This window comes from Mustela nigripes, chromosome 17 (assembly GCF_022355385.1).
Source record: "Mustela nigripes isolate SB6536 chromosome 17, MUSNIG.SB6536, whole genome shotgun sequence".
Taxonomy (NCBI): Eukaryota; Metazoa; Chordata; class Mammalia; order Carnivora; family Mustelidae; genus Mustela; species Mustela nigripes.
This window is the reverse complement of record NC_081573.1, coordinates 57,585,900-57,613,802: the sequence shown is the minus strand read 5'-3', so window position 1 is coordinate 57,613,802 and position 27,903 is coordinate 57,585,900. Positions and strand designations below refer to the sequence as shown.

Below are 27,903 nucleotides of genomic sequence, written 5' to 3'. Positions count from 1 at the left end.
TCATTTTCAGAGCTGCAGGAGAGACGCCGGGGGCCAGACGTGGCTGCAGGAGGACGGAGGGCAGTCGGGTCCGCGTATGCGTGCGTAATGGTGACGGCACACGGATCTTATTTTAAAGCAAAAAGGCATGGCCGTGGGGGGGGGGGGTGCGCGTCCCTGCTGAGTAGGTCCGCACCTCCCTCCTTGATTCAGGAGGGTGACTTTGGGGGTGATTCTGTGCACACGTTGCCCCATGGGAGATGGTGCCACGAGGCCGGCTCTGAGCTGGTGTGCCCCCAACCAGGGATCCGGCAGGAGGCAGCTTTCCTCCGTGGCATGTTCTTGTGGACGTGGCTGGGGCTGACACGCGTCCTGCCTCCTTCGTGCCCGCACGGCATGAGCCAGAGCCACCAGCAGCCTTTGCCTCTGGGATCCAGAGATAATGAAGCTCTCTTGTCTTTTGGAGGTTCAGGCGAAGTGAATGGGGGGCCAGGCCAGGTGCCCCGGCTGGACAAGGCATGTTCTCAGGTCCACACAGCGCTGGCCGACTGACCTGGCAGCTCGCTGCTGCGCACGCGTCTGGGAGAAGATGGGAGGCTTGCCCGGAGCTAGTTTCTTCTTCAGCTGGAGCCTCCCAGCCCCCACTTCCAGAGGGGAGGGTCTCTGAAGGTATTTGTGGATAACGGACACCTTGCCACGGCTGCATGCCCCGGACGTGTTTTTCTCTGACTCTCAGATTTCTGCTCCCTGAGGTGGGCGTGCTCAGATCCCCGAGTGCTGGGGACATTCCCGTCCAGGCCAGGGTCGGGCAGTGTTCACTACCTTTTCCAAAACCCCCGTTCGCCCCAAAGACGTCCTCTTGCTGTTGTTCCTTCTGGCACCCCCTGGCTTTGGTGTCAGACAAGATGAAAAAGTACCCGTTTGAAATTCATTCGTAAGAACGGAAGACCAGGGCATCGCCGGGCGTCTCCCGACGGCTGCGGCCCACTGCCGACCGCTCCGCTGAAAGCCAGCATCTGGAACGCGGGGTCTTTGTGGCAACGGCTGTCGTCCGCCAGAACTGTTCCAACTATATTCCAAGTAGGTTAACTTACTGTGCTTCCTTTCATTCTTCCAGCTGAAATTTCCCCGACTTTCCCCCCGCTTTTCATTTTATTAGGTTAATAAAACTCGGTTTTCGAACATTTCGCTGCCCCAGGAGGGCAGCGGGCCCCCGTCCAATTCATCAGCGACGTAATGAGCGGCCCCGGAGGTCCTGGCCCGCCCGTTCCAGAAGCTCTCTCTGCCTTGTAAAGGTGAGGCCCACGGGCTGCACTGTATATTTTGTCTGTTGGTTTCCCAAATTCTCCTGCCAGCTTGACTGTCACTTCTCGGGATTTATATGAGGCAGCGGCACCGCGGGCCGTGCTGTAGGGGAGCCCCCCCTTTGCCTGCTCTGCACACACACCACACACTCCGTGCCATAAAAGAACGTTTCTGTAATAAAATGAAGTAGAAATGTGTCGATGTTAGCATTTTAGAACATTCCAGCACCCGGGCTGTGGGAAATGCCTTCGCTTGCATGACGGAGGGAAGCTCTGTGAGAGTAGGGGATAAAACGTGTTAAAAAAAAAAAAAAAAAAAAAGAAGGAAACCGTCCGGGATTTAAGCAGATGAGTGACCAGTAGGAGGTCTGCGTGCGCGCAGTTCCCACAGTGTCTTTACACACGCATTCCTCCCGCCCCTGGTTCATTGTCTGTGTTTCAGAGAAACACCGGTAGAAGAGGAAGTGGGTGCTGCTACGTCCTGGCCCAGGGTCTGGACTCTGTGCCCTTCTAGAACATTCTTTGTCTTCCTCCTCCTGTGGGCTCTCTTGCCTTCGCCAGCTTGTCGGGACGGTGCCCCTCTGGGCACGGGGCCGCGTCCGTCCCGACATGCTGGGAGAGCGGGAATCTGAGCGCACAAGCTCGGGGACACAGGTCAGCTCAGCAGCCCGAGGGATGGAGACGTGGCCGTGGGAGGCAGCAGAGTGGGGCTGTGGGGTCCTGGGGCCAGAGGCCTCCGAGCCGCTCACAGTAGCCCAGCCCTGTCGGTGTCCGCCCCTGGTGTCCCAGCTCCCGCCCTCTGGTTTGAGCTTCCAGGAAGCGCCTGTTCTCTAACTGACAGCGCCCCCGAGGGCACGCTCGATGGCGAGTCAGCTCCTCCCCGCGACCTGTACCTACCTTCCCTTCTTTCCAGCCGCCCACCTGGAGCCCAGAGGAGCAGGACCTCGGAGGGGAGCTTTTGCTCGTCGCGCCCGCAGCACCAGGGATGTGGACGCGCTGCCTTGGACCGTCTCACCGCCCGCTTGGCCCTGATGCCCACTCACGGGTGTCGTCAGACAGTGGCTGGGATCTGGGGACTTCTCGTAACACCTGGTACGGGGGCAGGAGGGAGGCAGTCCATCCCTCTTCTGCGGGCTCTGTGCGCTGTTGAGGGGAGGTCTGAGGGTGGCTGAGGCCGGAGCACGAGGCAGACACGGGCACCATCAGCTCGCCCGTTGTTCAACCCAGGGAGACAGACTGACGTGGCTCTCAGCTGTGACCTCAGGGTGTCCACGTGCCCTGGGATGTGTGTGTGCCCCGCTGTGTGCACGCTCCTGGTTCCTGTGGACCACAGCTTGGTGGCTCAGGTCCTCACACGGGGGCTGCTGTTGACAGGGCTCGGAGGGAGTGGGCGCCGCTCATGCCGCCCCTTGAAGCTTCTCAACCCAGGGCTGGCCTTTCTCAGTCCCGTTTCCTGCCCAGGCAGCTAGAGGGAGGCTCCAGTGCAGGATTCCCCGGGCTGAGGGGCGTTACTGTGCCCTCGTGGGGCACGCCATGATCTCCTGAAATACACTCTGAAGGGGTTTGTTTTGTTTTCCCAACTTGACACCCGTGGATGGAAAGCAGCCGCTTGCCTTCCCGCCGAAGGGCTTGCTGTTACCCTGTGCTCTTGCGAGAGGGCCCTGGCCCAGCGCGCAGAGGTAGCGTCCAGGGTGCTCGTCACGGGTTTCTTCTGGCCTTACTGGCCCTGAGGCGCGGCAGCTTTTGCCCCTTCCCTGTAACTAATCCGCGCTGCCTTTCCCGCCCCCTCGGGCCGGCCCGCCTCCCCTGCCCGGACTGAAAGGAGCATTCATGCTTGGGCCACCTGCTTGTTTAAACTCACCCCGTGTGAGTCCACGTGAAATGCAACAGAATGGGGGAAAATGTAATTCTCTGTCGGCTTTTGATCAAAGAGAGGGCTTTAAAAAATTTCAAGATGGATTTCTGAAGGACAAGGTTGTACACGTTCCTTGTGTTTCTGAGCTGCAGTGTTTGGTTGGTTTGGGGGGAAAAAAATCTTTTTCCCCCCCTTTTGATCCCAGGGAGAAAACACTCACACAAACACGTCTCGGCACCACAAACATTGCAAGCCGGGGCCTCTGCTTCACTCTCCCCAGCCGGGGGTTGGAAGGGTACCGCCTTCTCATTTATCAACAACACAGGGGAATTCGGGATACGACTCACCCCAACACGCAGACCCTGTCCTCCTTCTGTGGGAGTGCGTGGCGGAGTCGCCGCCGTCTGGGGCCCACTCGGGACCCAGCACGCCCGCCCCGTGCCCCAGAAACACACGTGCCGGCTCTCCCCCAGCCCCCAACCCCGTCGCCACCGACCATTAAGGGTACATTTCTCCCTCGCTCCTTCAGCCTCGAAGCAAATGCAAATAAAAAGTGCTTAAAATGGTTAACATTTCCTGTCACTGAAGGCATTCGTGAGGGGTGGGGGTCGCTGAGTTTTAAGTGTATTTTCATAGGAAAACTCATTTCAGATCTGCGGCAGGAACTCGGACAACTCGCACAGAGTCTCGGGGTCTGCCGGGAGCCCGAGCTCTGAGTCAGCTGCTGCTCCTCTCCCTTGCGTGGGTGCAGGCGAGCACATACCCAGGTCCGCGCTTAGGCCCACTTGGGGCCCGGCTCGCTCTCACCGGGGAAAATAAAATAGGCCCTTTCCTGCCACCCTCCGGTTTACCCTTTTTCTTTTCTTTTATGGAGGGGGGGGAAAAAAAACCCAAACAAACAAAAACCAAATTTGGCAATTTATTTTGTTGTGTTTCCTCTATTAAATTGTTGAGCTAGTGATTTTGCCAACTTCCTGGATGTTCATTTCTGGTTCTGCACAAAAGAGCCACATTTCCTTTTGGAATCGGGACCTGGAGACAGACAGCAGCAGGCGCTGGAAATTGTGAGTACTCCCCGGGCTTCCTCCAGCGACGCTCTGACCCTGTCCGTCCGTCCGTCCTGCCTCCCCTGTCCTTCTCGGCCAGTTAACCTTCTGTGGGGCTCCTCCACGAACCCCTCCTTCAGCCCCAGCACCGCGTGGACTGTGAGGAGCGGAGTCTCTGTGATGTCTGCGCGAGCATGGACGGGAAAGGGGCGGGGAGAGCTCGGCCGCGGCCGTGACTCCCGTGTTCATTTTAAGGCTCCGAAAGATGGCGAAAGTCAACGAAGCAAGCTGGTTTATTTCAGGGCGAACCGTGGGTCCCTACTGAATTTACCTAATCAAATGAATTTAAAAATTTTCATCTTCTCATTCCATTCCAGCAGAAAATGAGTTTGCCTTTATGATGTCCAGATCTTTCGAACTCTACTGAGTGAGAAATTAAGTTACAAAATGTAAATACTTTGGTGATGCCCACATACACGTATGTGAAATGAATATAGGCATGAAATGAAGTAATTCCTGACTGTAACGTAATAGCAAGCCCGACTTTAGGCTCCTAGGATGCTTAAAAAATTTTTATGATGTGTAATAAAGAAAATAAGGTGCAGTAAAAAATGTTTCTCTTTAAAAATGGGTGCCTTGTGATACTTAATAAATTCAATTGTATTTTTCATGTAACCTAAGTTGTTTATTTTTAAAAATATTCTGAACATCTTTGTCAGATGTTGGAAGGGTAGTAAAAAAATAATGTTAACACTCTAGGCCACAACTGACTTCTTTCCACGAAACTATTCTAATGAGTGTAGGCAATTGTAAAACAAGGCAGTTCTCTCCTGAAAAGAATACCCTGCCTTTAATTACCGAGAGAAAGCACTTAATGCTCAAATTTCAAGGCAAATCAGGGAGATCCGTTAGGAACAGGGAGAAGGAGAAAAGCAAGCTGGTTGTTTGCATAAGAAAAATCCAGAAATCGCCATCCTACAGATAGGGGATCAGAACAGGATTGTATTTATAAGGAAAAGTTACATAAACTTCAAAAATGGTAGTTGTTTTGCGTAGGTGCCCGAGAAAAAGGGTTCAGAATAATATTTGGGTTACCCTTGTTTTGGGCTCTGGTGTTTGCGAAGGCTTGTCAGGTTAAAGAACCCCGAGGGGGGATGTGAGTGTGCACGTGTGTGTGCATGTGCGTGTGTGCGTGTGTGTGTGCGTGTGTGTGTGCGTGTCCCCTTCTTCCCCAGCCTGGAGAAGTGTGTGTGGGGGGGGGAGAGGGGTGCTGACGGCTTGGAAAATAAATCTTCACCCCAGAAATTCATAACTAATCCAGAAGTCTTAGAAATTAAACGTAGGGATGCCCTTTCTTTCACCTCCTCAATTTGGGGGTCGCAGGCTAAGGGGATGGGCCAGAGTGTGTTTGAAACCGCCGCCCACCAGAGCCAGAAGGCTGTTGCCACTTTCCCATGCGTCTGCCCAGACTGTGCGGTCCTCGTCCTCCTGCCCAAGAGGCCGCGGCGCGGTGTGACAGAAACGGATTTTGCCGGCCCCGCTGCATGGCTGGGGCGGACGGCTCGGCCTCCCGCGCGGTTCCCCGGCTGCCCGGCAGATGGCGGTGTTACTTCTGGAGTGGTCCCCGGCCTGGGGGGTGGGGAAGATGCTGAGATTCTGCCCCAGAGCTGGGGGTCCCGGTCAGGTCCCCCTTCACCTCCCCAAGGGCGCGTCTAGTCCACGGAAACGTACGGAGTAGGGAGTGTTTGAGGCCTCGCTGAACCGTGCCGCGCCGTGGGAGTGCGGCGAGTGTCCGAGCCCAACGCTAGCCAGCGGGAGCCTCACCCTCCCGGAGCAGCCCGCCTGCGAGGAACGTTCCCTGCACCGTTCACGAGAGCGATGGAGGAGGCTTCGTGGGTGTTTTTAGATCTGCTGCCTGTTGGTGTGTCGGGGGGAGCTGACCCCTCTCCATCCTCCCGTGGCAGTCGGGCAGAGCCCACACTCGAGGACGCCTGTGCACGTCCGGATGCGGGAAACCAGGCTATGCAGGGGTGGGGCTCCGAGTCTCACCTTCTCAACAACGGCTTTTCCGCTGGGGGTGAGGAACACGCGTGGGAGTGGCCGCCCGGACCCATGTCTGGTCCTGTCAGCGCCTGCCGCGCCGGTGCCGCCAGCGTCCTAGAGCTTCTCGACCGTCCTCTCCCTCCAGAGGCTTCGGGGTGGCCCTCGCCTCCATGCCACCGAGAACGGTTCCCACTTCATTTCAAGAACAGACAGACATTTTTCTGCCCCCATCGCTTGCTAGGGAGAACCTCCGAACCCTATGAGCACGTTTTCAACCTGTGTGTTGTTAAAATTCAGGGGAAGACAATTTTAAATGATTTCGGCGTCGTGGGACAGACACTGTGATTCCTTAATTTGTCTTGGGTAGTGACTTGCCACATTGTTTAATTTGAAAAGAAACAGCGTGCACCTGACGCTGCGTGAAACAGAGCCCAGCGCCGACAGAAAGGCTTACCTTTGGTTCCTAAAGAGATGTCATCACTTGTTTTTGAAAAATGAAAACACGGCAAGAGGGTTCATTTGACTCTGAATGTGAAGCCCTGTTTAAAGACGTAGGAACGCGTCCATGCAGCACAGTAGGACGCCTTCCTCGTGTAAATCACGTGTTGTCCTTTAAAACTTCAACCAAATGACGTGCAGGCTTTTTTACCTGTGTGTGTTTACAGACTGGGCAAGTGACCCACCGCCCGTAAGTGTCCATATGACTACGATGATTGTGCAAGAAACCCAGCCGTTTAAATTCTGTTCTGCTTTAAAGACTTTGCCCTTTGGGGAGAAAGTCGTTTAAGTATTGTGTGGCTGTGACCAGCAAGCAAGAGCTAAAATGAAAACAAATCCTCCCAAAACTTAGCTCTAATTTTCTCGAGCAAGATACTGACCCGTGAAACGTAAACAGTGTCTGTATCGAGGGAACCTTCGTAAACGGGTCCGGAGAAAATAGGGTCTTGTCTGTCCCAAATACTTGGCTGGCAGGCGGAGCGGAGAGCGTACGTGGACCCTGGAGAAAATAAAATTAGTGATTTCTGGAGTGAGATCTGTTCAGGCTCGTACAGATCCAGGCAGGCGATCATGTTGGAACTGACTCGAAAAAATTTGTGTCACTTGGCACCTTGGCTGACGGGACAATTTAATGACACCAGCTACTCATGTGGACTTACATTTCTGCTCGGGCTGACCTTCTTAGGATCGTGTTTATTTCCAGAAATCACGCTCGTGACGGCTCTCCTAGGCCGTCCAGCGGCGAACATTTTCTCGCTTAGCTGAAAATACTTCAGGTTTCAACCCAGCAAGGAAAAGCACTTTCAGACGTCACGTGTATGAAGCAGCTTGTTTGGGGCAAGATTTTTTTCTAGAAAACGAACTTAGCCAGACTGTTTGACCAACTTCAGCCTAAACTATGTTTATGCTTCAGTTTGCCAGCCAAGCCGGAGGACTTCAGTTGCCTCAAAGATTATTGCTGCTGCTTTTCCGGGCTTTTATTGTTTTATTTTTTACTTTTCAAATACTTTATTTTATTTTATTTTTTTTCAAAGATTTTATTTATTTGACAGACAGAGATCACAAGTAGGCAGAGAGGCAGGCAGAGAGAGAGAGAGAAGCAGGCTCCCTGCTGAGCAGAGAGCCCGATGCGGGGCTCCATCCCAGGACCCTGGGCCGAAGGCAGAGGCACAACCCACTGAGCCACCCAGCGCCCCAACAAGTACTTTTTAAAACTTCTTTGTTCTTTACTAATGTATTCGGTGGAAGGCTGCAGAGTGGCCCGGGCACCTACTTTCACGTGGGCTTCTGAAACGCCGAGGCTCGTGGCGCCAGCAAGCGCGTTGGGCGGCTCGCAGTGATCGCGCGCCGTTGCAGGGTCTGGTGTCGAATCTGTAAACTTTCCACATTGTGTTTTTGTGGAAGTGACGTTCGATTTCGGCCAGCAGAGGTGGGGAGGCATCGTTACCGCCCTCCTAAGAGCTGAATGGCGATCAGAGCTCTTATCTGCGTTGTGTGTTAGCTACGCGTGAAAGAAGAGAGAAGTTTACCCAGACAAACCGGGAGACCCGCTCAGCATCCAGCGTTCGATGGAGAGAGCCGTCGGTGGGGAGTAAAGCCCGCGGGGTTCACCACCTCCTCATCCTGCTGGGGAGCGCTCTCAGAGGGAGGTGGGGAGCCGTGGGGACGCCCTCCGGGTCCAGCTAACGCGTTTACGCTGCGCGTCGGGAGCAGGGAGCCCGAGGTTCCTCGTGCAGGCGCGCACCAGAAGCTCGGATCCCGGCCCGTCTCTCAGGCGGACTCTCAACCTGCTTCTCTGCATGGTTTGGACCAACGAGTCTTGGAGGCCGCCCTTCCCAGTGGCCTGGCTGTTGCTACAGGAGGTGTCCAGCAGGAGCTGAGCCGGGGCCCCGACATTTCATGCTGACCATCGCCCGGAGAGGGTCTGGGCGCGCAGGTGTCCCTCCAGGCTGCGGCCGGGCTTGCGGTGGCAGGGATGAGCACATTCACGGCGGGATGTATGGCTCGTCCACAGAGCAGGAGCTCTCTGGAGCGCCCAGCCCCAAGCACCAGCAGCAGGGGCACAGACTCGGCCGGGAGGGGGACTCCAACAGTGATGCCATGCTGCTGGCCCTGGCGACCCCGGCGCCCAACCTTCTTGGTGCTCTAACATTGGACACTTGGTCATTTAACAAATTCCTGTGTTTTGCTTTGCGAGTCGACTGTCTCCCCTGCCAAGACTCTAAGCGTTGGGACGGCAGCAGACTTACACAAGACTGGGTGTTAAGCCAGAGTTGGCCGCATGCCAGGTATTGGCTGGGGTAACTGGACGCTGCCTCCCAGCAGGTGGACAGCGTAGGGAACACCACTGTCCTCACCCGGCAGTTGAGGAAACCAAGTCCCAGGGACGCTGAGTGGAATTCTGCACGCGGCACAGCCGCTGTCGGATGGTGAGGAGAACTGTGGCCTCGAATCGGGGCCAGCGGACCGCAGACCCCACGTCTTGAGCCAGGGCCTCGGTGAGCTCCTCTGTTGAGGGGACACGCAAGCGGGAGGATTTGAGAGGCGGCACGTATGAGGCCTGGAGCAGAAGTTCTCCCGCAGGAGATGGGGCTCACCTGGGGCTCTGCCCGCCCTCTCTGCAGACACTTGCTGAGTTCCTGTAACATTCTGAACCTCAGTTTCTCCTACCTAAAATGGACCTAGTGACCTTCCTTTTCCAGGTTGTCAGGATTTGAGATTGTGAATGCAAAATCTGGGCCCATAGAGCGTGCTGGATAAAGGACCACGTCGCCACTGTCTCTGGGCGAGTCCCTAGAGCCCCGAAAAACACGGGCAGAGGGGCTGCCTGGCATCGCATCTACCAGATGGGCACCCTGGGTAAGTCTCTTGAACTTGCCAGATCTCGGTTTTCTCTGCTGCTCCTGCCTCAGAGGCTCGCCCGAGGAGGGAGAGCCGGGCCCATGGTCTTCACGGAGGCTGCGCTCCCATGCTAGGCCTTGCCGTGGGAAGTGTGGCCCATAGACCAACAGAGCTGGCAGCACCTGGGAGTCGGTTAGAAATGCAGAGTCCCAGGCTCCACCTCGCCCTCCCAAACCAGACCTGGGGTTTGTGTGCACATCCTGGCTGCCCGAGGAGCGCTGCCCTGGGGCGCAGGGGAGACGGGCTCTCCCTGCTCCGGGGAGCGGCCGATGCCGGCCCTCCGGGACCCTCCGCACTCAGGTCCCTCCTCTCCCTTCCTTGCCTGCCGGTTGCTTCAGGGGCCGAGAGGCCGCCCCAGACAGGCTCCTGCGTCCCTGCTCCTGCTGGTCTGAACTTGGGGCACCGGGGGAGGCTCTGGCGGAGGCGGCAGGGCGGGGAGGGAAGAGCCCTGTGTCTTCGGCAGTGGTGCTGCTCGTAGGACAGGCCCTCGCCGCCCCCCACCCCACCTCCTCCCGTTCTGCAGCCCAGGGGTGCCGGCAGCTTCCTCACGGCTCATCCCCGGCTCCGCTCGTAGGCGTCCGAGCTTTTCTGTCTCCACGGCAGTGTTCCAGGTACGGAAGCTGCCTTAAGTACTCAGGGAGGTTTTTGTTTCTCTCCGTTGGATCTAATGGCCAGTCCCAGGGGTGGGGATTTTCAAGTCAGAAGGATTGGTCAGGGATCGCAGCTCTCTTGCTGACGCGTGCCCTAGCCGCAGACAAGTCACCCTTCCCACACCGCAGGGGAGCCCCCTCCTCGGCCGTGGCCCTGGCCGTCCTCACCTGCAGCAGGTAGAACGCACCCATGGTCGGGGGGTCTTCACCCCTCCACAGAGGATCTGTAGCTGCTTCTCCCAGGAGGTGGGCGGATTCCTTGACTCTGGGTCATGGTTTTGCCATCTGACATGCTTTGGTCCATGAGAGGTTAGCAAACGTCACGCAGGCAGAAGCTTGGCGAAATGTTTACCTGTTGCCGGCAGTGCCCCCGTGCCTCTGGGGCCAGCATGAGAAGAACCTGTGCCGGCCTGAGGAAGGACCCGGGGCACGCAGAACCTCGTGGCCCCATTCAGTGCTGTGGAACTCTAGACACATAAGTCAGCCCAGCCGATGTCGCAGGCCGCCCGCGGGCCACCCCCGACATCACACGCGCTTGCCCGTGGTGAAAGTGGACGGTGACATAGTTGCCATGGCGAGCTGCTCTCGGGGTCGAACGTGGCCCTTGAGAACAAGGCTGTCCAGCCAGACAGAAGGAGGCTGGGGTTCTAGCTCAGCTGTTCCCGAATGGCTGTCCTGGGGAAGGTCAGTTTGTTTCTCTGGGCCTCGGTTTTGTCTCCTCTGGAGCGAGGCTAACGGTAGGACCCACCTCACGTGGGGATGGAGGTGACACATCAGGCCGCGGCCAGCAAGTGCCGTCGTTACTGTGAACAGGAGTAACGGCAATACTGTGCTCTGAAAACCAGCAGCCACGGCCCAGCCTTGGCTCTGCTCTCTGTGCTCCGTGACACACACCCGCGAGGCTCACCGCTGCTCCAGGGCTTCCTGCTGTCTTGTGCCTCAGTCCCTTTGCATACGCTGTTCCTGCCCCGGGAGTGCCGCTTCCCTCTCCGACTGGTGAGTCCCCTCCTTTCTTCAAGACGCCACTCAAGGGTGAAGAACTCGGGGTAACTCTGTGGTACCGGTCGCGGCCCACCGTCCTTCGGAGGGCGTCGTGCGCATGGGCAACCGCAGGCTGTGGGAGGCGTGTTTGATGGGGCAGCGGCGTCTGGACGCGGGTGGTGTGGGGGCAGCGGAATCCGGGCCTGGGTGACGCAGCCACCGAGGGGCGCAGAGCCTCCTCCTCGACCCCCGCAGGCAGGGGCCTGTGAGGCAGGAGCGGTGTGAGACCCGGGCCCAGCTCGGAGCACGCAGGCCGGGGCGGGCCCAGCTCGGAGCACGCAGGCCGGGGCGGGTGACGGCTTCAGCGTCTGCCCCGCTGCGCCGCAGCCAGCGGGTGGGTCTGGCCACCCCGGTTCACGGATGCAGGCGCTCCAGCCCTCCTAAGAGGGGATGGCCCTCAGTCACAAGCCGGGAGGAAACAGCAAGTCTGGGTGCCACGTGGCTGTCGTGGGAAACTGGTTTCACCAAGGAAATGAATAAAATAAAACCGACCAATACATAAAACATGTATTTTTGTGAGTAGAGGCGGCTTGTCGTTCTGTGGTGAGCTGGAAGCCCTCGTCTTCGACCCTCTCACGGGTGAGGGGGAGGCGGGCCCTGGCTTGGCGGGGAGCAGCTTCCGTGGAGACGGCCTGTCTGCCGCCAGTGTCCCCTCCGGGAAGAGGGGGGTCGGGGGCCGCTGCTCACCGTCAGGCGGCGCGCGGGTCGGGACCGTGGTGGTCGGCAGTGACAGGGCGGGGCGTCGGAGGCCCGGGCGGCTGGAGGCGGGCGGTCTGGGCCGCGGCCTGGCTCCCCCCTCTTTTGGGCCCAGTGCCTGTGGGCCTCCGGCACGAGGTACACACCGTGCCCGTGAGCCTCCGTCGCAGCCCGAGGAGAGGCGCGCCCTCCTGTCCCTCTGGAAGGGCTGTCTTCGGCAGCTCACCTCAGTCGCCGAGGCTGCCGCTGTATCTCCTGACCAGTCTCCACTGCAAAGGAGTCTGGGAAACTGCATATTTTTGGTAGGGTCCACTGCCAAGCCAAATAAAACCAGAATCCTGTCAACAAGGAGGAGCGGGCGGGGAGCAGATGTGGCGGGCAGCCGGCGGACGGCTGAGCGGCCAGCCCAGGGCCACACGTGGCCAGTGCGTGACGCTCTCTCGGAAGGTGAGGGAGACGTTTTTCTTTGCAAAAACCCTCCTGATGAGAAGTTTATCTCTTACCGTTCCAAAGATTTCACTCACAGCCTCATTATGAAGAAAATGAATTAATATGTTTCTACCTGCTGGGAGTGTAAGGGGTGGTTTTTGGCCAAGACTCCCCCTAATGTAGTGGCTTCTTTCTTGCCTCATGGAGAAGGACATGGGGTCCCCTCGGTAGTCGGCGTCAGAGTGGGGTTCAAGTGGCAAACCCCTGCTGGCCGCAGCCGGCGAGGGCGCCGCTGGGCCCAGAGTCTTGCAGAATGGGGATGGGGTGTGCTGGGGGAGGAGGCCCCCCTTCTGGACCACACCCTGGGGGTCCCGCGGCCTCCCCGTCCTGCGATGGGCCCCGCACCCCCTCAGGCCCCGGGGCGAACCGGTGGTTTCTGCCGTGGGCTCTGCAGCACAGAGCAAACTCTCTCTGCTCCCTCCTAACCGGGCTGCGCCGTGGGGCCCGAGAAGGCTGTGGGGCTGGAGTCCTGGGGACGGGCGCAGTGAGCCCACCACCTGCCGGTGTTCACCTCTGCAATGCTGGGCGGGGGCTCGGGGCTCACTCCCCTCGTGAGCGGGCCGTGCGGGCCTGTCAGGGCTGCTGAGAGGAACACGAGCAGGGCGGCGCGTGGGGCCTGACGCCGGCGAGGAGCACAGGGGTTGTGGCTGCTGTGGCCTCTCCATGTGGGACCAGCCCTCGGGTGCTGCAGGGAGCCCCGGGGGCACCCAGCTTGTCAAGCCCGTCCTGCACTGGGACACCCTCTCCGGAGCCCGGTTCCCCGCCCAGCACAGAGTAGATGTCCATGATGAGGGTCCTGGGTCTCCCGTCCCACCGCCCGGGTCCGCAGAGGAGGCCCCGCTCTTACCGCGGCCGTTGCTGGAAACTCCGCCACAGGACAAGCGATAAAGGAGATCGGGAAAACACGAGGCAGAAGTTATGTTTTGGTGAAGTTGTGTTCCCCAAACAGGGCTGGCGGTCCGCGGGGTCCTGTCAGGGACAAGCAGCCGCCCTAAAAGCACAGCGGGGAAGCCAGCCCCACCTTGAACTGGAGAATCCTTGCTCAGGCCTGTGAAGTAGGCAATCCCGATCACGTCTGCTGTCCCAGCGACACCTGTGTCCCTTGGCTTGGGGCCCCTCTGTCTCCTCACCCGAGCCGGCGAGGTGCTGTCCCTCCGCCTCCTTCCCACCACTTCTGTCCCTCCGCTGTCCTCTGCTGTCCTTATAGGTCCCTATAAGGACCCTGGTGGTCACACTGGGCCACTCAGTAATGCAGATTCTCGTGCTCTGTTGGGAGCTGCTGGTTAGCAACCCTTGCTCCCTCGGCAGCCTTGCCCCCCCCTTGCCGTGTAAGCTAGCATCTTCCCAGGTTCTGCGGGTTGGGCTGGGGATGGCTTGGGGAGAGGTGGGACATCACTCTGTCTGCTACGCTGCCGTTCCCTGTGCTCTCACGGCCTCAGGAGAGCTGCTGCATCACCAGCCATCATGTCTGCGTTCAGAGGAGGACGGGAGGAGAAAGGCGGCAGGACTGCGCCAGCCGCGTCCGTGTCTTCCGATCGGGAGAGCCAGGGTTTCCCCGAAGCATCCCCAAAGATCCCATTTAGGCGGGCCAGGGAGAAGGTGGGTGCGAAGTCCCCAGCCAGCACCTCCGTCTGCGGTGTTTGCTGTGGCCCCTTCCCAAGTTCCTGGACGCACCGCAGTGGCTCGTGGCGGCCCCGGGCCCAGGAAGCAGGAAGCGGCGGCTTCCAGAGCACGTCTGCAGGGCTGTCCGTGGTCGGCGCGGGAGTTCTGGAAGGGAACCTGGGGCTCTGCCTCTGGAGCCATGGGGGCAGGTTCCGGGCTTCAGAGTGGGCTGTCCTGGTTCCCAGCACCTTCTTGACTTGAGAAGGAGAGAGAACGTGTGCACAGCGCCCAGCCTGTCCCGTTCCAGGTGGGTGCTTGGGGCAGCGTGACTGCCGCCGGCGGGCCTGGGACGCCGAGCGAGAGTGACAGAGGCCAGGTCTGCAGGGGCAGGTGCTGTTTTGACATCATCACGGCGGAGGAAGGGGTGTGGCTGCCCCACCTGGGGCTTCCATTCTGCAGGCCACTGGGTCCTGCCCCAAGGACTCATGCGCACATGGAATCTGCTTAGAGAAATTCTACCTGGAGATCTGGCGCATGGTTCTGTGTTCCCACATGGGTGCTGGGACAATTCGTTCTGAATTTTTCCCCAAAACACACTGGCTCTGCCCGAATTCCTTCAGCTAACCTAGAGGTAGGGAAGCTGATCTCACGGGCAGCGTGAGTCCCTGGTCGAGTCAGGAGGGGCTGAGGACCCGCCGGGTGCCCCCACCCTGATACCCGCGGGCACGAACGGCCCGCAGTTTCCCCTGGATGGATCTGGATGCCACCCGCTCAAAACCACGCGGGGAAGAAGACGGGCCCATCCGCCGTGCACTTCTGACCCCTCGCTGGCTGGTTGCCGCGCCGGCGTCCTGTGGGGGCCACAGAGAGGGACAGGGTGAGAGCCCGTCCTCCGGGCACAACACAGCTCCCGAGTGTTGGACGTCTGCTCTGTGCGTGTGCTAGGCCCCCGATTGCTGCCAGGTGACCCTGGGCAGGTGACCTAACCTGTCGGAATCTCCATGAGTCGGCTTGTGAGGGCCACAGGGAGGACCCCGCACGGAAGGGGCGTGGAAGGGTCCGCGCGGCCCTGACCGCTTGCTTCTACTCCTCGGCGTGCCGTCCTTTCTGACACACGGGAGCAGCCCAGACCCCAGGGTCGGGATAAAGCCGGCACCGGTGGGGCCCCACAGAGCAAGGGCGGAGCTCGAGTCTGCTGGGGTCGGGCTCTTCACTCGCGCTCTCCCAACGAGCCGCACGCGATGTCACTGAGGGTGGCCTCGGGCTCCGGCTCAACCCCCTGCTCCGTGCCACTTCTTGTCCATCTTGTGTCCGTCTCCTGATGGAAACCACGGAAGGGGTCTGTGAGGCGTGCACGCCCGGGCCTGGCTGGGAGGGCTGACAGGACAGAGCGGCGAGGGCTGCGGCCGCGGGGACCCTCCACGCGCACCCGTGGTTACTCTGCCCCACAGCCCCAGCTTGCAGGTGGGGAAACAGAGGCACAGAGCAGCAAAGCCCCTGGTCCAGGTCGCCAGAGCCCCATGGGGAAGGGGTGGTGTTGGAAAGCCAGCCTGAGGCCCGATGTTGAGGACGAGTGACATCTGTGACGGGGTCCCAGCACCCCGACCCGACCTGTGACCCCGCCCCCCAGGCCTGTCCCTGAGCTCGGAAGGGAGGGTGAAGGGCACGGGGCAGCTTCCCTGCAGCGAGGCGTTTCGGGGCACCTCTCTCCTGTTCCCCTAAGCTCCCCCCAGCTCTCTGTCCCCCGGGAGAGGGGAGAACCTGGGAATTCTCTTATCTCTGCCGAGCAGGATGTGTCCTGTGTTGTGTCCCCACCAAGGTTTCCAAGCTCCGTGATGAGCTTGCAGATTTCTGCGGGCGATTGCTCGGCTGCCCTCTGGCCAGCTTGGGGGGAGGTGTGTTTTGTTGGCCGGTCCCTCGCACCGTGGGGCCGGGCTCCCCGTGTCCCTGGCCTTTTCAGCTGCTGCTGGCCCTCGGATCCTCAGCAGGCTTGTCCCAGCGGACAGCGGTGTGAAATGCAGGGGTGAATTCCTGCCCTCTGCGTTTCCGCCCATTCTTTGTGTAGAGGCCCCGTGGGTTCCCTGCCAGGGAGGGGCCGCGGGGGACGCAGTGCCCCGCATGGCCCTCGGGGGCGCTGTGCAGGCAGGCGGGGGCAGGACAGGCCTGCCTGCCGGGCCTGGGCTGGTTTCCGTGCCCCCTTCCCCATCAGGGGCGCTTGTGAGAGGCGCTGTTGTTGAGCCGGGAGTGGGGGGACACAGGTCATCAGCCCAGTTCTGTGCTGCGGTGCGGGCCGTGGGTGTGAGGCCTATCTCCAGGCACGGCTGTTTCAGAATGCAGATTCTCAGGCCCGGGGCTCAGAGTCAGCCTGGCTGGGTCTGGGGTGGCCCACGAGGCGTCCGTCGCTCCCTCCAGGCCCCAGGTCATTCTGCCGAGCAGGCCCGTTGGGAGGTGCCGGCCGGCAGCGTGTCGGCTCTGGGGTCAGGCTGAGTCTGAATTCACCGCTGCCTCCTGGTCTCTCCTTGTCTCAGAGCTCCTAGGACCCTCAGTCTCCCCCTCTACTGACTGGGGTTGTTAGGAGGAAAGATGAATTCTTAATTACGTCTTAAGTCTCATTGTTCATAATGACCTTCAAGGATGTGACCTTGGCAGTTTCTGGTCCTCGTGGGCAGCCGGCGGCCTGCACTGAGCTCCGACGCTGGGAGTCAGGAGCAGAGACCTCGACTGTCCTGAGCTCCTCTGAGGCCCCATTTTAGGACCGTGCTACGTGCACTAGAAACTCCCGGATGTGACAGTAATACCAGGCACTCCACCTCTCTTCTGTCCCCTGGGGTCCAGGGACGCTGAATTGGGAAGCACTGCGGGGTCCTGCGATTCTCAGAGCCGAGGACACTGGGGCCGGAGAGGGACCGTCTCTTCTCAGGAAGAGGCGTGGGACAAAGGCCTGTGTCTCCCACAAGAAGCTGCAGGACAGCGAGACCCCTCAGAGGTGCTCCTGCCAGATGGGACCGGTCAGCTCCCTTCCGGAAACGTCCAGTGAGGTAGCACCAGGCTGGGCTGCAGAGAGGGCACACCAGGCCCGGGACCCCGCAGTCGCAGGTCCCTGCTGCACAGCGTGGGCGTCCGAGCTCCCACTTCCCCTCCTTGGAGGGTCCCGGTGCTGGGTGCCCCGTGGCTGATGTGAGCTGTAGGAGGGTCATCTGGCGGTGGAGGTGGTGTTGGTGGGCCGCGTTCTGCAGGTGAACAAGCAGGGGCCCGGGGGGGCGGCTCCCCGCACCAGGGTGCCCGCTGGCTTGACTTTGGGCCTGTGGGGTGACCGTGGGCAGAGAGGAGGTGTGACGGGCAGCCAGCCCCCCCGACAGGATCAGCGGGTTCTGGGGCAGGAGTGGCGGCAGGCCCGCTCCCCGTGTGTCGGCTCCCACCGTCCTTCCTGAGGGCCGGTGTGGAGGGAGGCCCGGTGGGATCCTCAGAGCTCTGGGGTCCTTACTGTCTGTAAACTTTCTCCCCTGGCTCAGGGACTCCCCAGATACCCTGTGACTCAGGGTTTCTGTGCACCCGGAGCAGGAAGCCGGCAGCTGGGAGCTGCTTTCACGTTTGTTGCCTTAACGTTTTCCCGAAGCAGGGCTGCAGTAAAGCGTGAAACATGGCGGCGCGACCAAGGGCCTCATGCTGTCTTCTCGAGGCTTTCCTGGGGCGGGAACACACGCACACCCGTCCACGCACGGATTCCCACGCGCACACAGGCACACGTCAATTCACACGCACGCCTTCCCACATTCACACACGTGTGCATATCTCACCCTCTCACCCCCCCGCACGTACCAGCACACACCCACACGTGTGCACACACGCACACACACGCACCCGTGTTCTCGGGGACCGACCGGGGTCTTGGAAACCAAGCCGTCCGCCTCCCTGCCCCCAACCCGAGCTCCTTCCGTCCCTCGCCTTGGGCGCGTCAGATGATTCTGGAGCCTGCCGGTTCCCGTTCAGGGTCATGCTCTGCCTCCGTGTGGTCTCGGCCACGTTGCTGGGCATCTCCGACCCTCCTCCCGTTGACGAAGTGGGCGCCATCCCGGAACCCGCCCCCTGGCTGTGTGGAGTCCGAGCACGGAGGGTGTTTGGGGGCCACGGACGAACCACGGGGCTTGTGAAGCCACAACTTCCAGGCCCCACCCCGCTGCCCGTCCCCGCGCACCCCTCTGCCGAGGCCCAGGGTCAGCGTCGCAGCCTGGCATTCTGCCCGCTTTCCCCGGAGCAGGTCACGTCACCTGTCCGTGTTTCTGGGGGTGACTCCTGCTAGCTCTTATGTGTCTCGTTTGAGCTTAGGGGAGACATGGCCCCGCGGCCAGAGGCAGGTCTGTAGACAAAGTCTTCTTGGGGAACGGGATGAGGGTGGCTCATGGATGCCCATACGGACGGCACCTGTCCCAGCAGGCACAGAACAGACCCAGGCCCCGCCACCAGGGGACGCGTGGTGGGGAAGAGGACGCGAGGCGTTGAGCAAAGTCCTGTGCGGGAGGCATCCTGGGTCACCGGCCCCTGTGGGCAGAAGGGTGGACCAGACAGTCGGTGCTCCAAGGGCGGGGCGCAGAGGCCAGTGAAGGCAGCAGTAGGACATGATGGGGGCAGGAGTGGTGACGGGGTGAGGGCACGGGGGCCCTGTGGTGAGGAGCTGGAGCCCTCCGGGTGGACAAGGGAGAGAGACATCTCAAGCAGGAGGGGCCCGTGCTAAGCTCAGAGGCAGAGCTGCCCGGCGTGTTAGGGGCCGCGGCTGCTGTGGCTTTGGCAGGGGTCTGTTGGCCTCAAGGTGGGTCTGCCGGTGGCTCCGTGCCGGTGGGTGCTTGGCTGGCTGGGGCATTCTGAGACAGCCGGCTCTCTGGAAGCATCTGGTATCGGCGGCTCCCGAGTCCTAGCCTTGTCACCGGGAGCTCCCAGCTCACACGGAAATAAATCCGTCACGTGCAGGACGGCGTCGCCATTGGAATGAAGTACGTGCACGTTTACAGCCTTGTTCCTTGAGGTTTTCTGTCGTGGAGTTGTTCACGAAGTGAGCTGCCTCCCCAGGGGTGGAGACCAAGAGGGGAACCGGCCAAGCATGGTCTTTGGGGCGTCTCGTTGCTTCAAAAGTCCATTCCACTGGGGGGCCTGGGTGGCTCATTCGGTCGAGCGTCTGACTCTTGGTTTCGGCTCAGGTCGTGATCTTAGGGTCGTGGGATCGAGCCCCGAGTCAGGCTCTGTGTTCGGCCCAGAGCTGCCTAAGACTCTCCCTCCCTCTGCCCCGCCCCCTGCTCATGTTTTCTCTCTTTCTCTCTCAAATAAATAAATATCTCTTAAAAAAAAAAAAAAAGCCCACGCCATTTTTGGCTTGCGTTCCACAGTACATGCAGAGGTGTTTTAAGAAACCAGTGTGTCCCTCCCAGTATGGTAGTAAACATGACTTTTCTGTGCGTCGTGGTTATCTCGGACCTTCTCACAGTCTCTGTTTGAAAAGCCAAGTCGACCTTCAGGTGACAGATAACCTGACACCGTCTCCCCTTCCTAAATGTTAGTCATTCACACCTAAGTACGAATGGCGATGAAATCTTAGGGGGAGGTTTTCAGTGGCAGCGTACGCAGGATCCCCGGGAGTGTCAGGAGAGGGTTAGTGATGCCCCCCCCACCCCAGGACTCAAATATAATGAGGGCTTGGAGCAAAGACATCTTGCCAGTTTCCCTGTGGGGTCTCAGTCTCCTGTGACTCTCTGGTCTGTGGTCTGCTCTAACCGCTCCCTGGCAAAGATCAGAGACAAGAGTCTCCCATGGAAACTTCTGTCCCTGGCCAAGAGCTCAAGTGTCTGGTCCCTCCGTCATCACCCTCTGTTCCAGCCCGTTGTGGAGAAGGCTTCTGGTTGGTTCCTGTCTTCCTGTGCACCCCTCTTCTTCAGATCACAGGGCCCTGCGAGAATCAGCGCGCGGGATGTTTGGGGGGTTATGTGGCATTTTCAAAGCCCTCGTGCAAATCCTTAACCGTGTTCAGTACAATGTGCTGTCCCCCATGGGTACCTACTTTTTAATTACCGAAACAATTAGGTTAATAACCACACACTCTGCTGCTCGCCTGCGTTCGGATCCCGTTCCTGCCGCTTGCTAGCTTCGTGACTTTGGGCCAACTGGTTAACATCTCTGCACCCCTGTTCTCTGATCTGCATGTGGGGGAGAGCCGTAGCCCGGGGCTGTGGGAGGGTCGAGTCAGTGAGTAGGTGAGGAGCCCTGGGAGCGGTGCGGGCTGCGTGTGCGGGCGCGTGTGCACGAGCTCCATAACCGTCCGCGCAGTTTGCCCCGCGCTGGGAAAGGGACTCTGACGTCTCCCAGCAGGCGGTAGAGAGCAGGGTCCTTCCGCTGAGAGCTTCGCCGGGAGTCTCTGGCTTGAGCGCGTCCGCAGCATCCACCCGGACAGAGGGTCACCACACAGCTTTGTGGCAGCAGGGTGTTCCTGCGTTGGGGTGGGCCCCCACGGGTGCCGATGGGGGAGGCTGGGCCAGAGAGACTCCTCCTCCCCAGTGGGCTGCCCTGGAGGAGTGGGTCCGACGGGAGCCTCTGGTCTCCTGGAGCACCGCTCCTGGTGCAGCGGCCTGAGTTCGCGGAGTCGCCTGCCTCCCCACCCCCACGCACTCTGGGGTCTCTCGGGGCCTCAGTGAGGTCCGCAGGCAGGCCGCCGGGGCCTGTGCACAGGGGCCCTTCCGTTTGTGGTGAGACACATGCCATTTGCCCGTGGCGTGGGGTGACTCGCCGGGCACCCCTCGAGGAGAGCTTGCAGAGTTCAAGGCTGGTCGCCCGGGCACTCATTATCAGATCTAATTGTGGGCTCGGATTTCACAAACCGGGGGGCTGTGCAGGTGGAGGACAGGCTGCAAAGGTCACGCCTAAAAGCTTATTAAACCGTTGGTGTGAAAGGTAAGACCATCTGGATACCATTTGACAACTTAAGTGGTAATTACACCATTTGGCGCAGGAATTAGGGAGAGCTGTGGCTTGCAGTGTGGTGGGACAGCTTGGTTTGCGGGGGGGCGGTTCTTTTGGGGCGCTCCTGTCCTGGCACCTCGAGGTCCTCGTCCCCGCCGTGGCCCCTGGCTTCTCTGCCCAGATCCTCGGGTGCACCACGGAGCGGGGTGGGGGGGCGGCGGACGGGCAGCGCCTCCCCTCGCTGCCCTGCGGCCGTGATAACCAGGAACACCTGCTTTCCCAGCGCCCTCCGGCCGGGCAAGGGGGCGGGGGCGGCTTCCAGCGGCGCTCCACCCCAGCAATGTGGAAGTGTTTAGCAGGCTTTGCACCAGGCGGGGTAGCTGAGATCTGAACCTTCAAATTACAGCCATTCCCGGGCCGAGGAAAAGTAAATAAACAGTTCACAGCTGCAGCCAACTCAGCACAGAACCGGCTATCTCTTCTGATTGCGGGACAAGTAATTAAGTGGGAAATGTGAGCCCTCAGCGTCAGGGCGAGATGATAAAGGTCTGGGGGCAGTAAACCCCCCCCAACTCCAGAGACCTTCTGATTAACCCGCGCAAGGCCGGCAGGGCCGGAGCCCAGAGCAGGAGAGCTCGCTCCGCGACCATCAGCCGCTCGCTGACCAGAGGAAGCCCGCCGCCTCCCCGTGCCGTGTCGGGGGGCAGGACGAGTGTCCTCACCGGCCCCAGAAGACACCTCAGAGCAGGTGCCATGCATTTCAGCCGGTTGTTCTGGGTGCAATCGTGTCCCCCAAGTTCGCATGTTGCCGCCTCCACCCCAGGACCCTGGAATGTGACTGTACTTGGAGAGAAGGCTCCTAAACGGGTGCTTCAATCACGTCCGCGGGGTGGGCCCGACCACCCTGACTGTGGCTGTAGGAGGGATCAGGGCACAGATGCTTGGGGAGGAACGGTCGGGTGCATGCCCCGGAGAGCGACCTCAGGAGGAGCCAACCTTGCCCGCCCCGGATCTCAGGCTTGCGGCCTCCTGGCTGAAACAGGGAATCTCCTGTTTGAACCACCTGTCCTGTTGTTGCCCCTCGGTCCTCCCCCACAGAGCACAGGACTGCCTCTTTGCTTGCTTATGGCCCCACAGGGGACAGGTGTGTGTCACTCAGCTGCAGGTCTCTGGGAGCCTCTGTCAGGAGCAGGCCACACCGCCGACCTCTGGAGATGGTTTCATGCAAGTGTGGGTCTCTGGGTTGGAGGGTCCTTGGAGGCCTGTGCAGGGGACTTTGGTTTAGGCTGGGATGAACTCCCAGAAGAGGCCGGGGGACGAAGACAGGATCGGGCCCTAGATGGCCCGGAGAGCCCCTACTGTGTGCTGGCTCAGTCCGGACGGCAGCTCCCCTAGGAGTGTCTGTCCCCGTGCCCACTCGTGCAGGACGGGGATGTGGCGTGACCTGCTCCAAGGGCTGCGGGGGGCACCAGACACATGGTCAAGAGGCTTAGGCCATGGTCCTGCCTGCTTTTCTCCTCACAGCTCCGAGCGGTGTCCATCCGCTGGCTCGGGCTGGGCTCAGGAAGGCCCATTTACTCGGGCCTTCAGCCAGTAGGTGGAGAGCCCCAAGCAGGTGCTCGTGCCTGGCGGAGAACAAGCCAAAGTGCCCACCCCGAGGGGTCACCGTCGCTGGAGCGATTTCCCCGAGAGCCACAGGCAGCCCAGAGAGATTCGAGGACTGGTCTGTGGTCACATGGCAGTCCGTGCGGAGCCAGATAGTGACCAACCCGGAAGGTTCTAGAACAGGCAGGCCCAGGCTGGGGAGGACAGTGGAGACCAAGTGACAGCTGAGCTAGGACTGGAGCTGGGTCGGAGGAGGGATCGGAGCTGGGATCGGAGCTGGGGTCAGAGGTGGGCAAGATAGGAACAGTGTCCAGGGCGGAGATAGGAGCCTCTGTGCGCCGCTGTCTCAGCGGCCGCTTATCCTCCCGCCCGCAGTCACAGGATGTCCAGCTGCGTCCCCCGTCACCCAGGGTGAAGCCTGAGTGTCCCCACCTCCCCTGCCAAGGCGCCGTGCATGGGACACGCCCTGGCCCGTGAGCCGTGCACCCTCCAGCCCGTGGAGGGAAGGGCTGGCCCTCATGTATGCCCTTTGATGGATGCATCGCCACAGCCCGTGGGGACGGACGCAGCCGTGTCCGAGGGGGAACCCCAGTGATGTCGGAGACCAGAACTCAGACCTTTATGTGAGAAAAGCACGTTCTCTAAATTCCTGGTTTTGGCCGCGGATATCCTGGTGTCTGTGAGGTGCAGTGGAAGCTTTACTGGGCTGGGGCAGGGGCCGGGAAGCCCCGCTGTCGGGGACAGTTTGGGGCCATGCTCCTGGCCATTCGGCCCGTGATCTGCCCTGGTGCTCCTGGAGAGAACGTGAGCCATGCGGTGTCCTCCCCGGTGGCTCCTACTGAGTTCGGCCTGGTCGGCTTTAGTGTCGTGGAAGTAACACTCCCCTGATCCAGCCTCGTAGGTCACGGGACAGATTTTGCCGGTTTCCCCGAGGGCCACAGGCAGCCGAAGAGAGGTTTGAGGACTGGTCTGCGGTCACAGGGCGGTCAGTTCAGAGCCAGGGCTCGGACGCCAGTGCACGGCCCCGATCTTCTCTCGGGGGCGCCTGTCTATGCCGAGGGATGTCCAGTCGAGGGGCCCCGCTCTACTCCCCTCCCCCCATCCTACCAGCAGCCCTGCCTGCAGCCGCCTGGGGCAGCCTGGCTGGGGTCCCTCCCGCTCTGGGAGCTCAGTCAGTCTCTTGGGCCCCAGGGCAGTTGGGAGTCTCCCGGGAAAAGGTTTCTTTCATTCTTAGCTTGGGGGCGGGAGTGGTCTCTGGACTTGCCCTGGACACGGTCAGGTTCTAGGTTGCAGGCCTGGCGGTGGACGAGAGCAAGGCCCTGGCCCTGACAGGTCGGACCGAGCTGCGCCAGCCGCTCCCCTGCCGGGACCTGGCGTTTCCCAGAAGCCGGTTTCCCGCAGGATTTTTGTTGCTCGCCACTGTGGTGTCTTCATGGGAAGCTGGTGCCGGGCGTTCGCCGTCTGCTGGTTTCCTCCACGGCAGAGCTGTGAGGCTGTCGGGGCCGTTGCTTCTCTGGGCCAGCGCTCCGGAGTGCCGGTAGCCCTGGCGTACGACCCCACCTGCGTCGGCACGAGACCCGTTTTCTCAGTGTTCTCCGTTCTGTTCCCGATGCTGTCCTGCGGTGGCCGGGTTGGAGTCGGGGGGACGCTAAGCGTCATGGGGTCGCGCAGACTGGAGCGCTGGGGTGTGGCCCGCACCCCTCGGGCTGGGGGACTCCATGTCCCATGTGCTGAAGCCAGTGCCCCATGCCGGCAGAGCCAGGGATGTTGCTGCGTCCTCTGTCTGAGCTCCTGCCCCCGGTGCCCACCACTGGGCCTCACTCGGAATTTCTCTTCTGGCACAATGGCCCAGTCACTCCGATGTCTATGCGTCTCCCAGTAACCCTGGGCTGAGACCCTTCTCAGGCTTTTCTGGATCCTCCTCTCGACTCGCGGGAGAAAAGAAAGCAGAGTTTGCGTTTGGTCCCGAGTCTGCTGCTTACCAGCGGTGAGGGCTCAGGAACGCGGCTCATGGTCTCTTTCCTCGTTTGCAGAATGAGGATCCATAGTAGTTCCCCGAACCCGGGGCTGTTTGGACGGTTTCACGAGATCCCGGCTGACAGGAGGTCCTGCGGGAGGTCAGGGCCTGAGAAGAGTCAGCGTGGGGCAGGACCAGGCGGGTGAGGTGTGGACAGCGCCGGCTGCGTGATTTTGGAGGTCCAGTGCGAGAGGAAACAGGGCCCTTGCGGAAAGAGTGTGAAGGATTTCAAGCGCCCACAGCAGGGCATCGGACTGAGTGTGGGGTCCCTCTGAGCGTGGGTCCTGCACCTTCTCGCCCTTGCTGGGTTCCCTTTAGTATTTACACCCTGGCCTGGAAGGACCCGGGAAGCAGGAGGCCCTTCAGACACCAGGAGATCAACGCTGATGAGAAACGACTCACTGAGGGAACCTTTGCTTTTCGATCTAGGATCCAAGGGCAGCTGCGTCCAGACATGATTCTTCAGGGGTGGAGATCTGCCCGGTGCTCTGTGCAGGGAAGGGGCCATGCCTCTGGGACGGTCCCCCGCCCCCTTGAATCCTGACCAGGGGCTGGCCCAAGGGTCACAACCCCTGAAAACTGGAAACAGCTGACTTCTGGTGCTGGGTTCCACCGCGGGCAGCCCCACCCAGGAGAGGCCGCTGATGTCAGCGCAGAGGTGATCTTTGTGGAAGCGGGTGTGGGGCCGTGAAGCTGTCAGGGTGAGCCGCGCCCTTGGCCCCTCCTCACCCGTGCCCGTCCTCTCTCCCTGAGGAGGCCCAGCCGAGGCCGGGGCACCGCAGCCCCCTCTCTCCGCGGGCTCAGCTTGCCACTCGGTGCCAACAGTGCTTCCAGGTTAAGCACCTTGTTAGGGCAATAAGTGGGATAAAAAAACAGTATTTCACTGTATTTTTTCCTGGGGTATCATGACAGATTGAGGGCCTATGGCTCGAGGCGTGCTGGTGGATCCCAGCTCCTGTGACCCCAAGGCTGGGGAGCAGACGGGCATGTCCCAGACTTCCCCTGCCTCCGCCTGGCTGGAGTCCAAGGCCCCGGCCTCCCGCTCACTGGCTGTCCAGCCAGCCGTGCCTGTGGGAATGTGGGGCCTGCAGAAGCCCAGGCCTGTTTCTCTTGCCCCAAGGGCCTCCCAGGTCCCAGGGGAGCACGTCATCCCGATGGGCCGGCTGCCCGGCCCACAGCTGGCCGAGCTGCGTGGGGGATGGACCTCCCTCCCTCCAGCAGCAGGAGAGGGCCCCGGCCGGGGTGTCTGGCCCCTTACCGGTCCGTCCAGAAGAAAGACTGCCTCGTTGATGTCTGTGCGATGATACAGTGGTCAGGATCGTCACTGCTCAGACTTGGAAGTCCCGTCCGCCCAGTGTCCGGGGACACTTGTCACTCTGGTGAGTGTGACACCAGCCCTCCGTCGTGGAGCGGTCCTTCTGTGCCAGGCGCTGTCTCTGTCATCTGAGCAGACTTTCCAGCAGCTCCACGTAACAGCGGTGAGAAAGTCACGCCCCGCAGCGTCGCTTTCACGACGGCCGGGTAGAGAGCGGCTCTGGACACCCTAACAACAACCCCATGTTCTCCAGTTGCCCCCATTTTGCAAACAAGGAAAGGAGGTTCGGAGCAGTGAAGCTGCTGGCCCTAGTCCAGTGCGTGTGCAGAGCTGGGATTTCACCCTCGAGCTCATGCTTCTACCCACGAACACACTCTGTCCGGAGCATTCGAGCTACATGGACAAGAACGCGCTGTGATCGTATCACTAGAGGCTGGTGCGCAGGTCGGAAGGAGTAGATGCTCCAGGGGCCTTCCTGGAGATGGTGAAACCCCGGAACCCAGCTGCTGGATGTGGGCAAAAACAAGTGAAATTCAACCAATCAAAAAAAAAAGTCCAATAATCGTCCAGTAAGACCATTAGATGGTATTTGTGGATTTATTTTCTACTACTCAAGACATCTGACACTCGTCCAGGACTCAGTCCGTATGGGGTGCTGTGCTAAGTGCTTCAGAGATGCCAGTTCACCAGCCCCTGCTTCACAGGAGGCGGCTGGCCGACGCAGGGCCCTTCCGTCCCTTCGTCTGTGGGTGCACGGTGCCAGCCCAGGCGGACTCCGAGCCCCCCACTGCAGTGTCTGTCAGCCTGAGGCGTTGTGAGCAGGAAGAGGGTGGCCGCTGTGTGGGTGGTGTGATTGGTGGGCGGGGGTGGGGACCCGCGGCAGACCCTGCCTGGAAGCTCTCTCCCAGCGCCTGCCATTCTGCCGCTGGAGAATTCCCCCGGTGTCTCACAGGCCCGCTCCGTGATCCGGGGCTGAGATGCAGGTCCGTCCCGTATCCATTGCAGAGGTCGAGAACCCACTGGGTCTGGTACACCCAGGTAGGGTCCCCTTCTCGAGGACTGGGTCAGCCTCTGCAGCCCTGCCTCCGTTGGGATTGGATGTGACCACTGACCGTGGCCACACGTGGTGTGCACTGTAGAGGCCCCAAGACAGGGGGAGGGCAGAGGCACGGATGGACGGAGCCTGGGGCTCCCTGCTGAGCACGCCGGACTGTGATGTGGGCTCTGTGTCAGGCACCCATCGCTGCGGGACACAGGGCCCCAGGGCTTAGGGCCTCAGTGTCCAGGCCCTTGCGACTGAGCCTGCCCCAGAGCCTGTCACTGCTGTATCTGCATCCCGGGCCCCTGCCTCTCTCAACATCAGACCAAGAGGAGTATCCTGTTTTCTTAAGGCCCAGAGCCCCACATCCGTTCCCCCTCACATGCACATGTGTCTGTCACCAGAAAGCTTCTTGTCCTCGACGAGGACCTATGTTCTAGCGTCTCTTTCCACCCTTAAAATTCTCAGCCCGTTGATGATGGATCGAGCCCACTTAGGTCCCCTGGGATGGAGGAGACTTGGTAATCGTGAGAACCGTTGCCTGGCGGTGGCCTGTCCCTGCTGTGCTGGTGCCTGCCGCCTCACTCAGCCTTCCAAACACAAGCACAATGGCCCTCCCAGGCAAGGGACGGGTGGTTTCCACGTCACAGATGAGGGGGCGCAGGCTCAGAGAGGGCAAGCAGCTTGCCCGACCTCACACAGGGAGGAAGGGGCAGATTTAAACTCAGACCCAGCGGTAGGCCGGACGCTTGCACATGAGCAAGGAAGAGTCTTTCACAAGACGTAGCGATAAAACATGAGGCGTCCTTCCTGAGCATTTGGCCGAAAAGCCGTACTTGCTGTGTGAGCTTGGGTTGCCGTAACCGAACACCAGAGGCGGA

The 27,903-nt window shown here is 60.4% G+C and overlaps 1 protein-coding gene and 1 long non-coding RNA gene across 2 annotated transcripts in view; both read left to right on the top strand.

The window, feature by feature from the left end:
• LOC132004977 (uncharacterized) overlaps nucleotides 1-27,903 on the top strand; it is a 168,628-nt gene that overhangs the window by 102,527 nt on the left and 38,198 nt on the right. The window lies entirely within an intron of this gene.
• LOC132005451 (uncharacterized) lies at nucleotides 30-4,831 on the top strand. The gene is made up of 4 exons (XR_009400795.1): nucleotides 30-1,059; nucleotides 1,178-1,274; nucleotides 2,197-2,375; nucleotides 4,097-4,831. It is a non-coding gene; the product is annotated as an uncharacterized LOC132005451 (long non-coding RNA).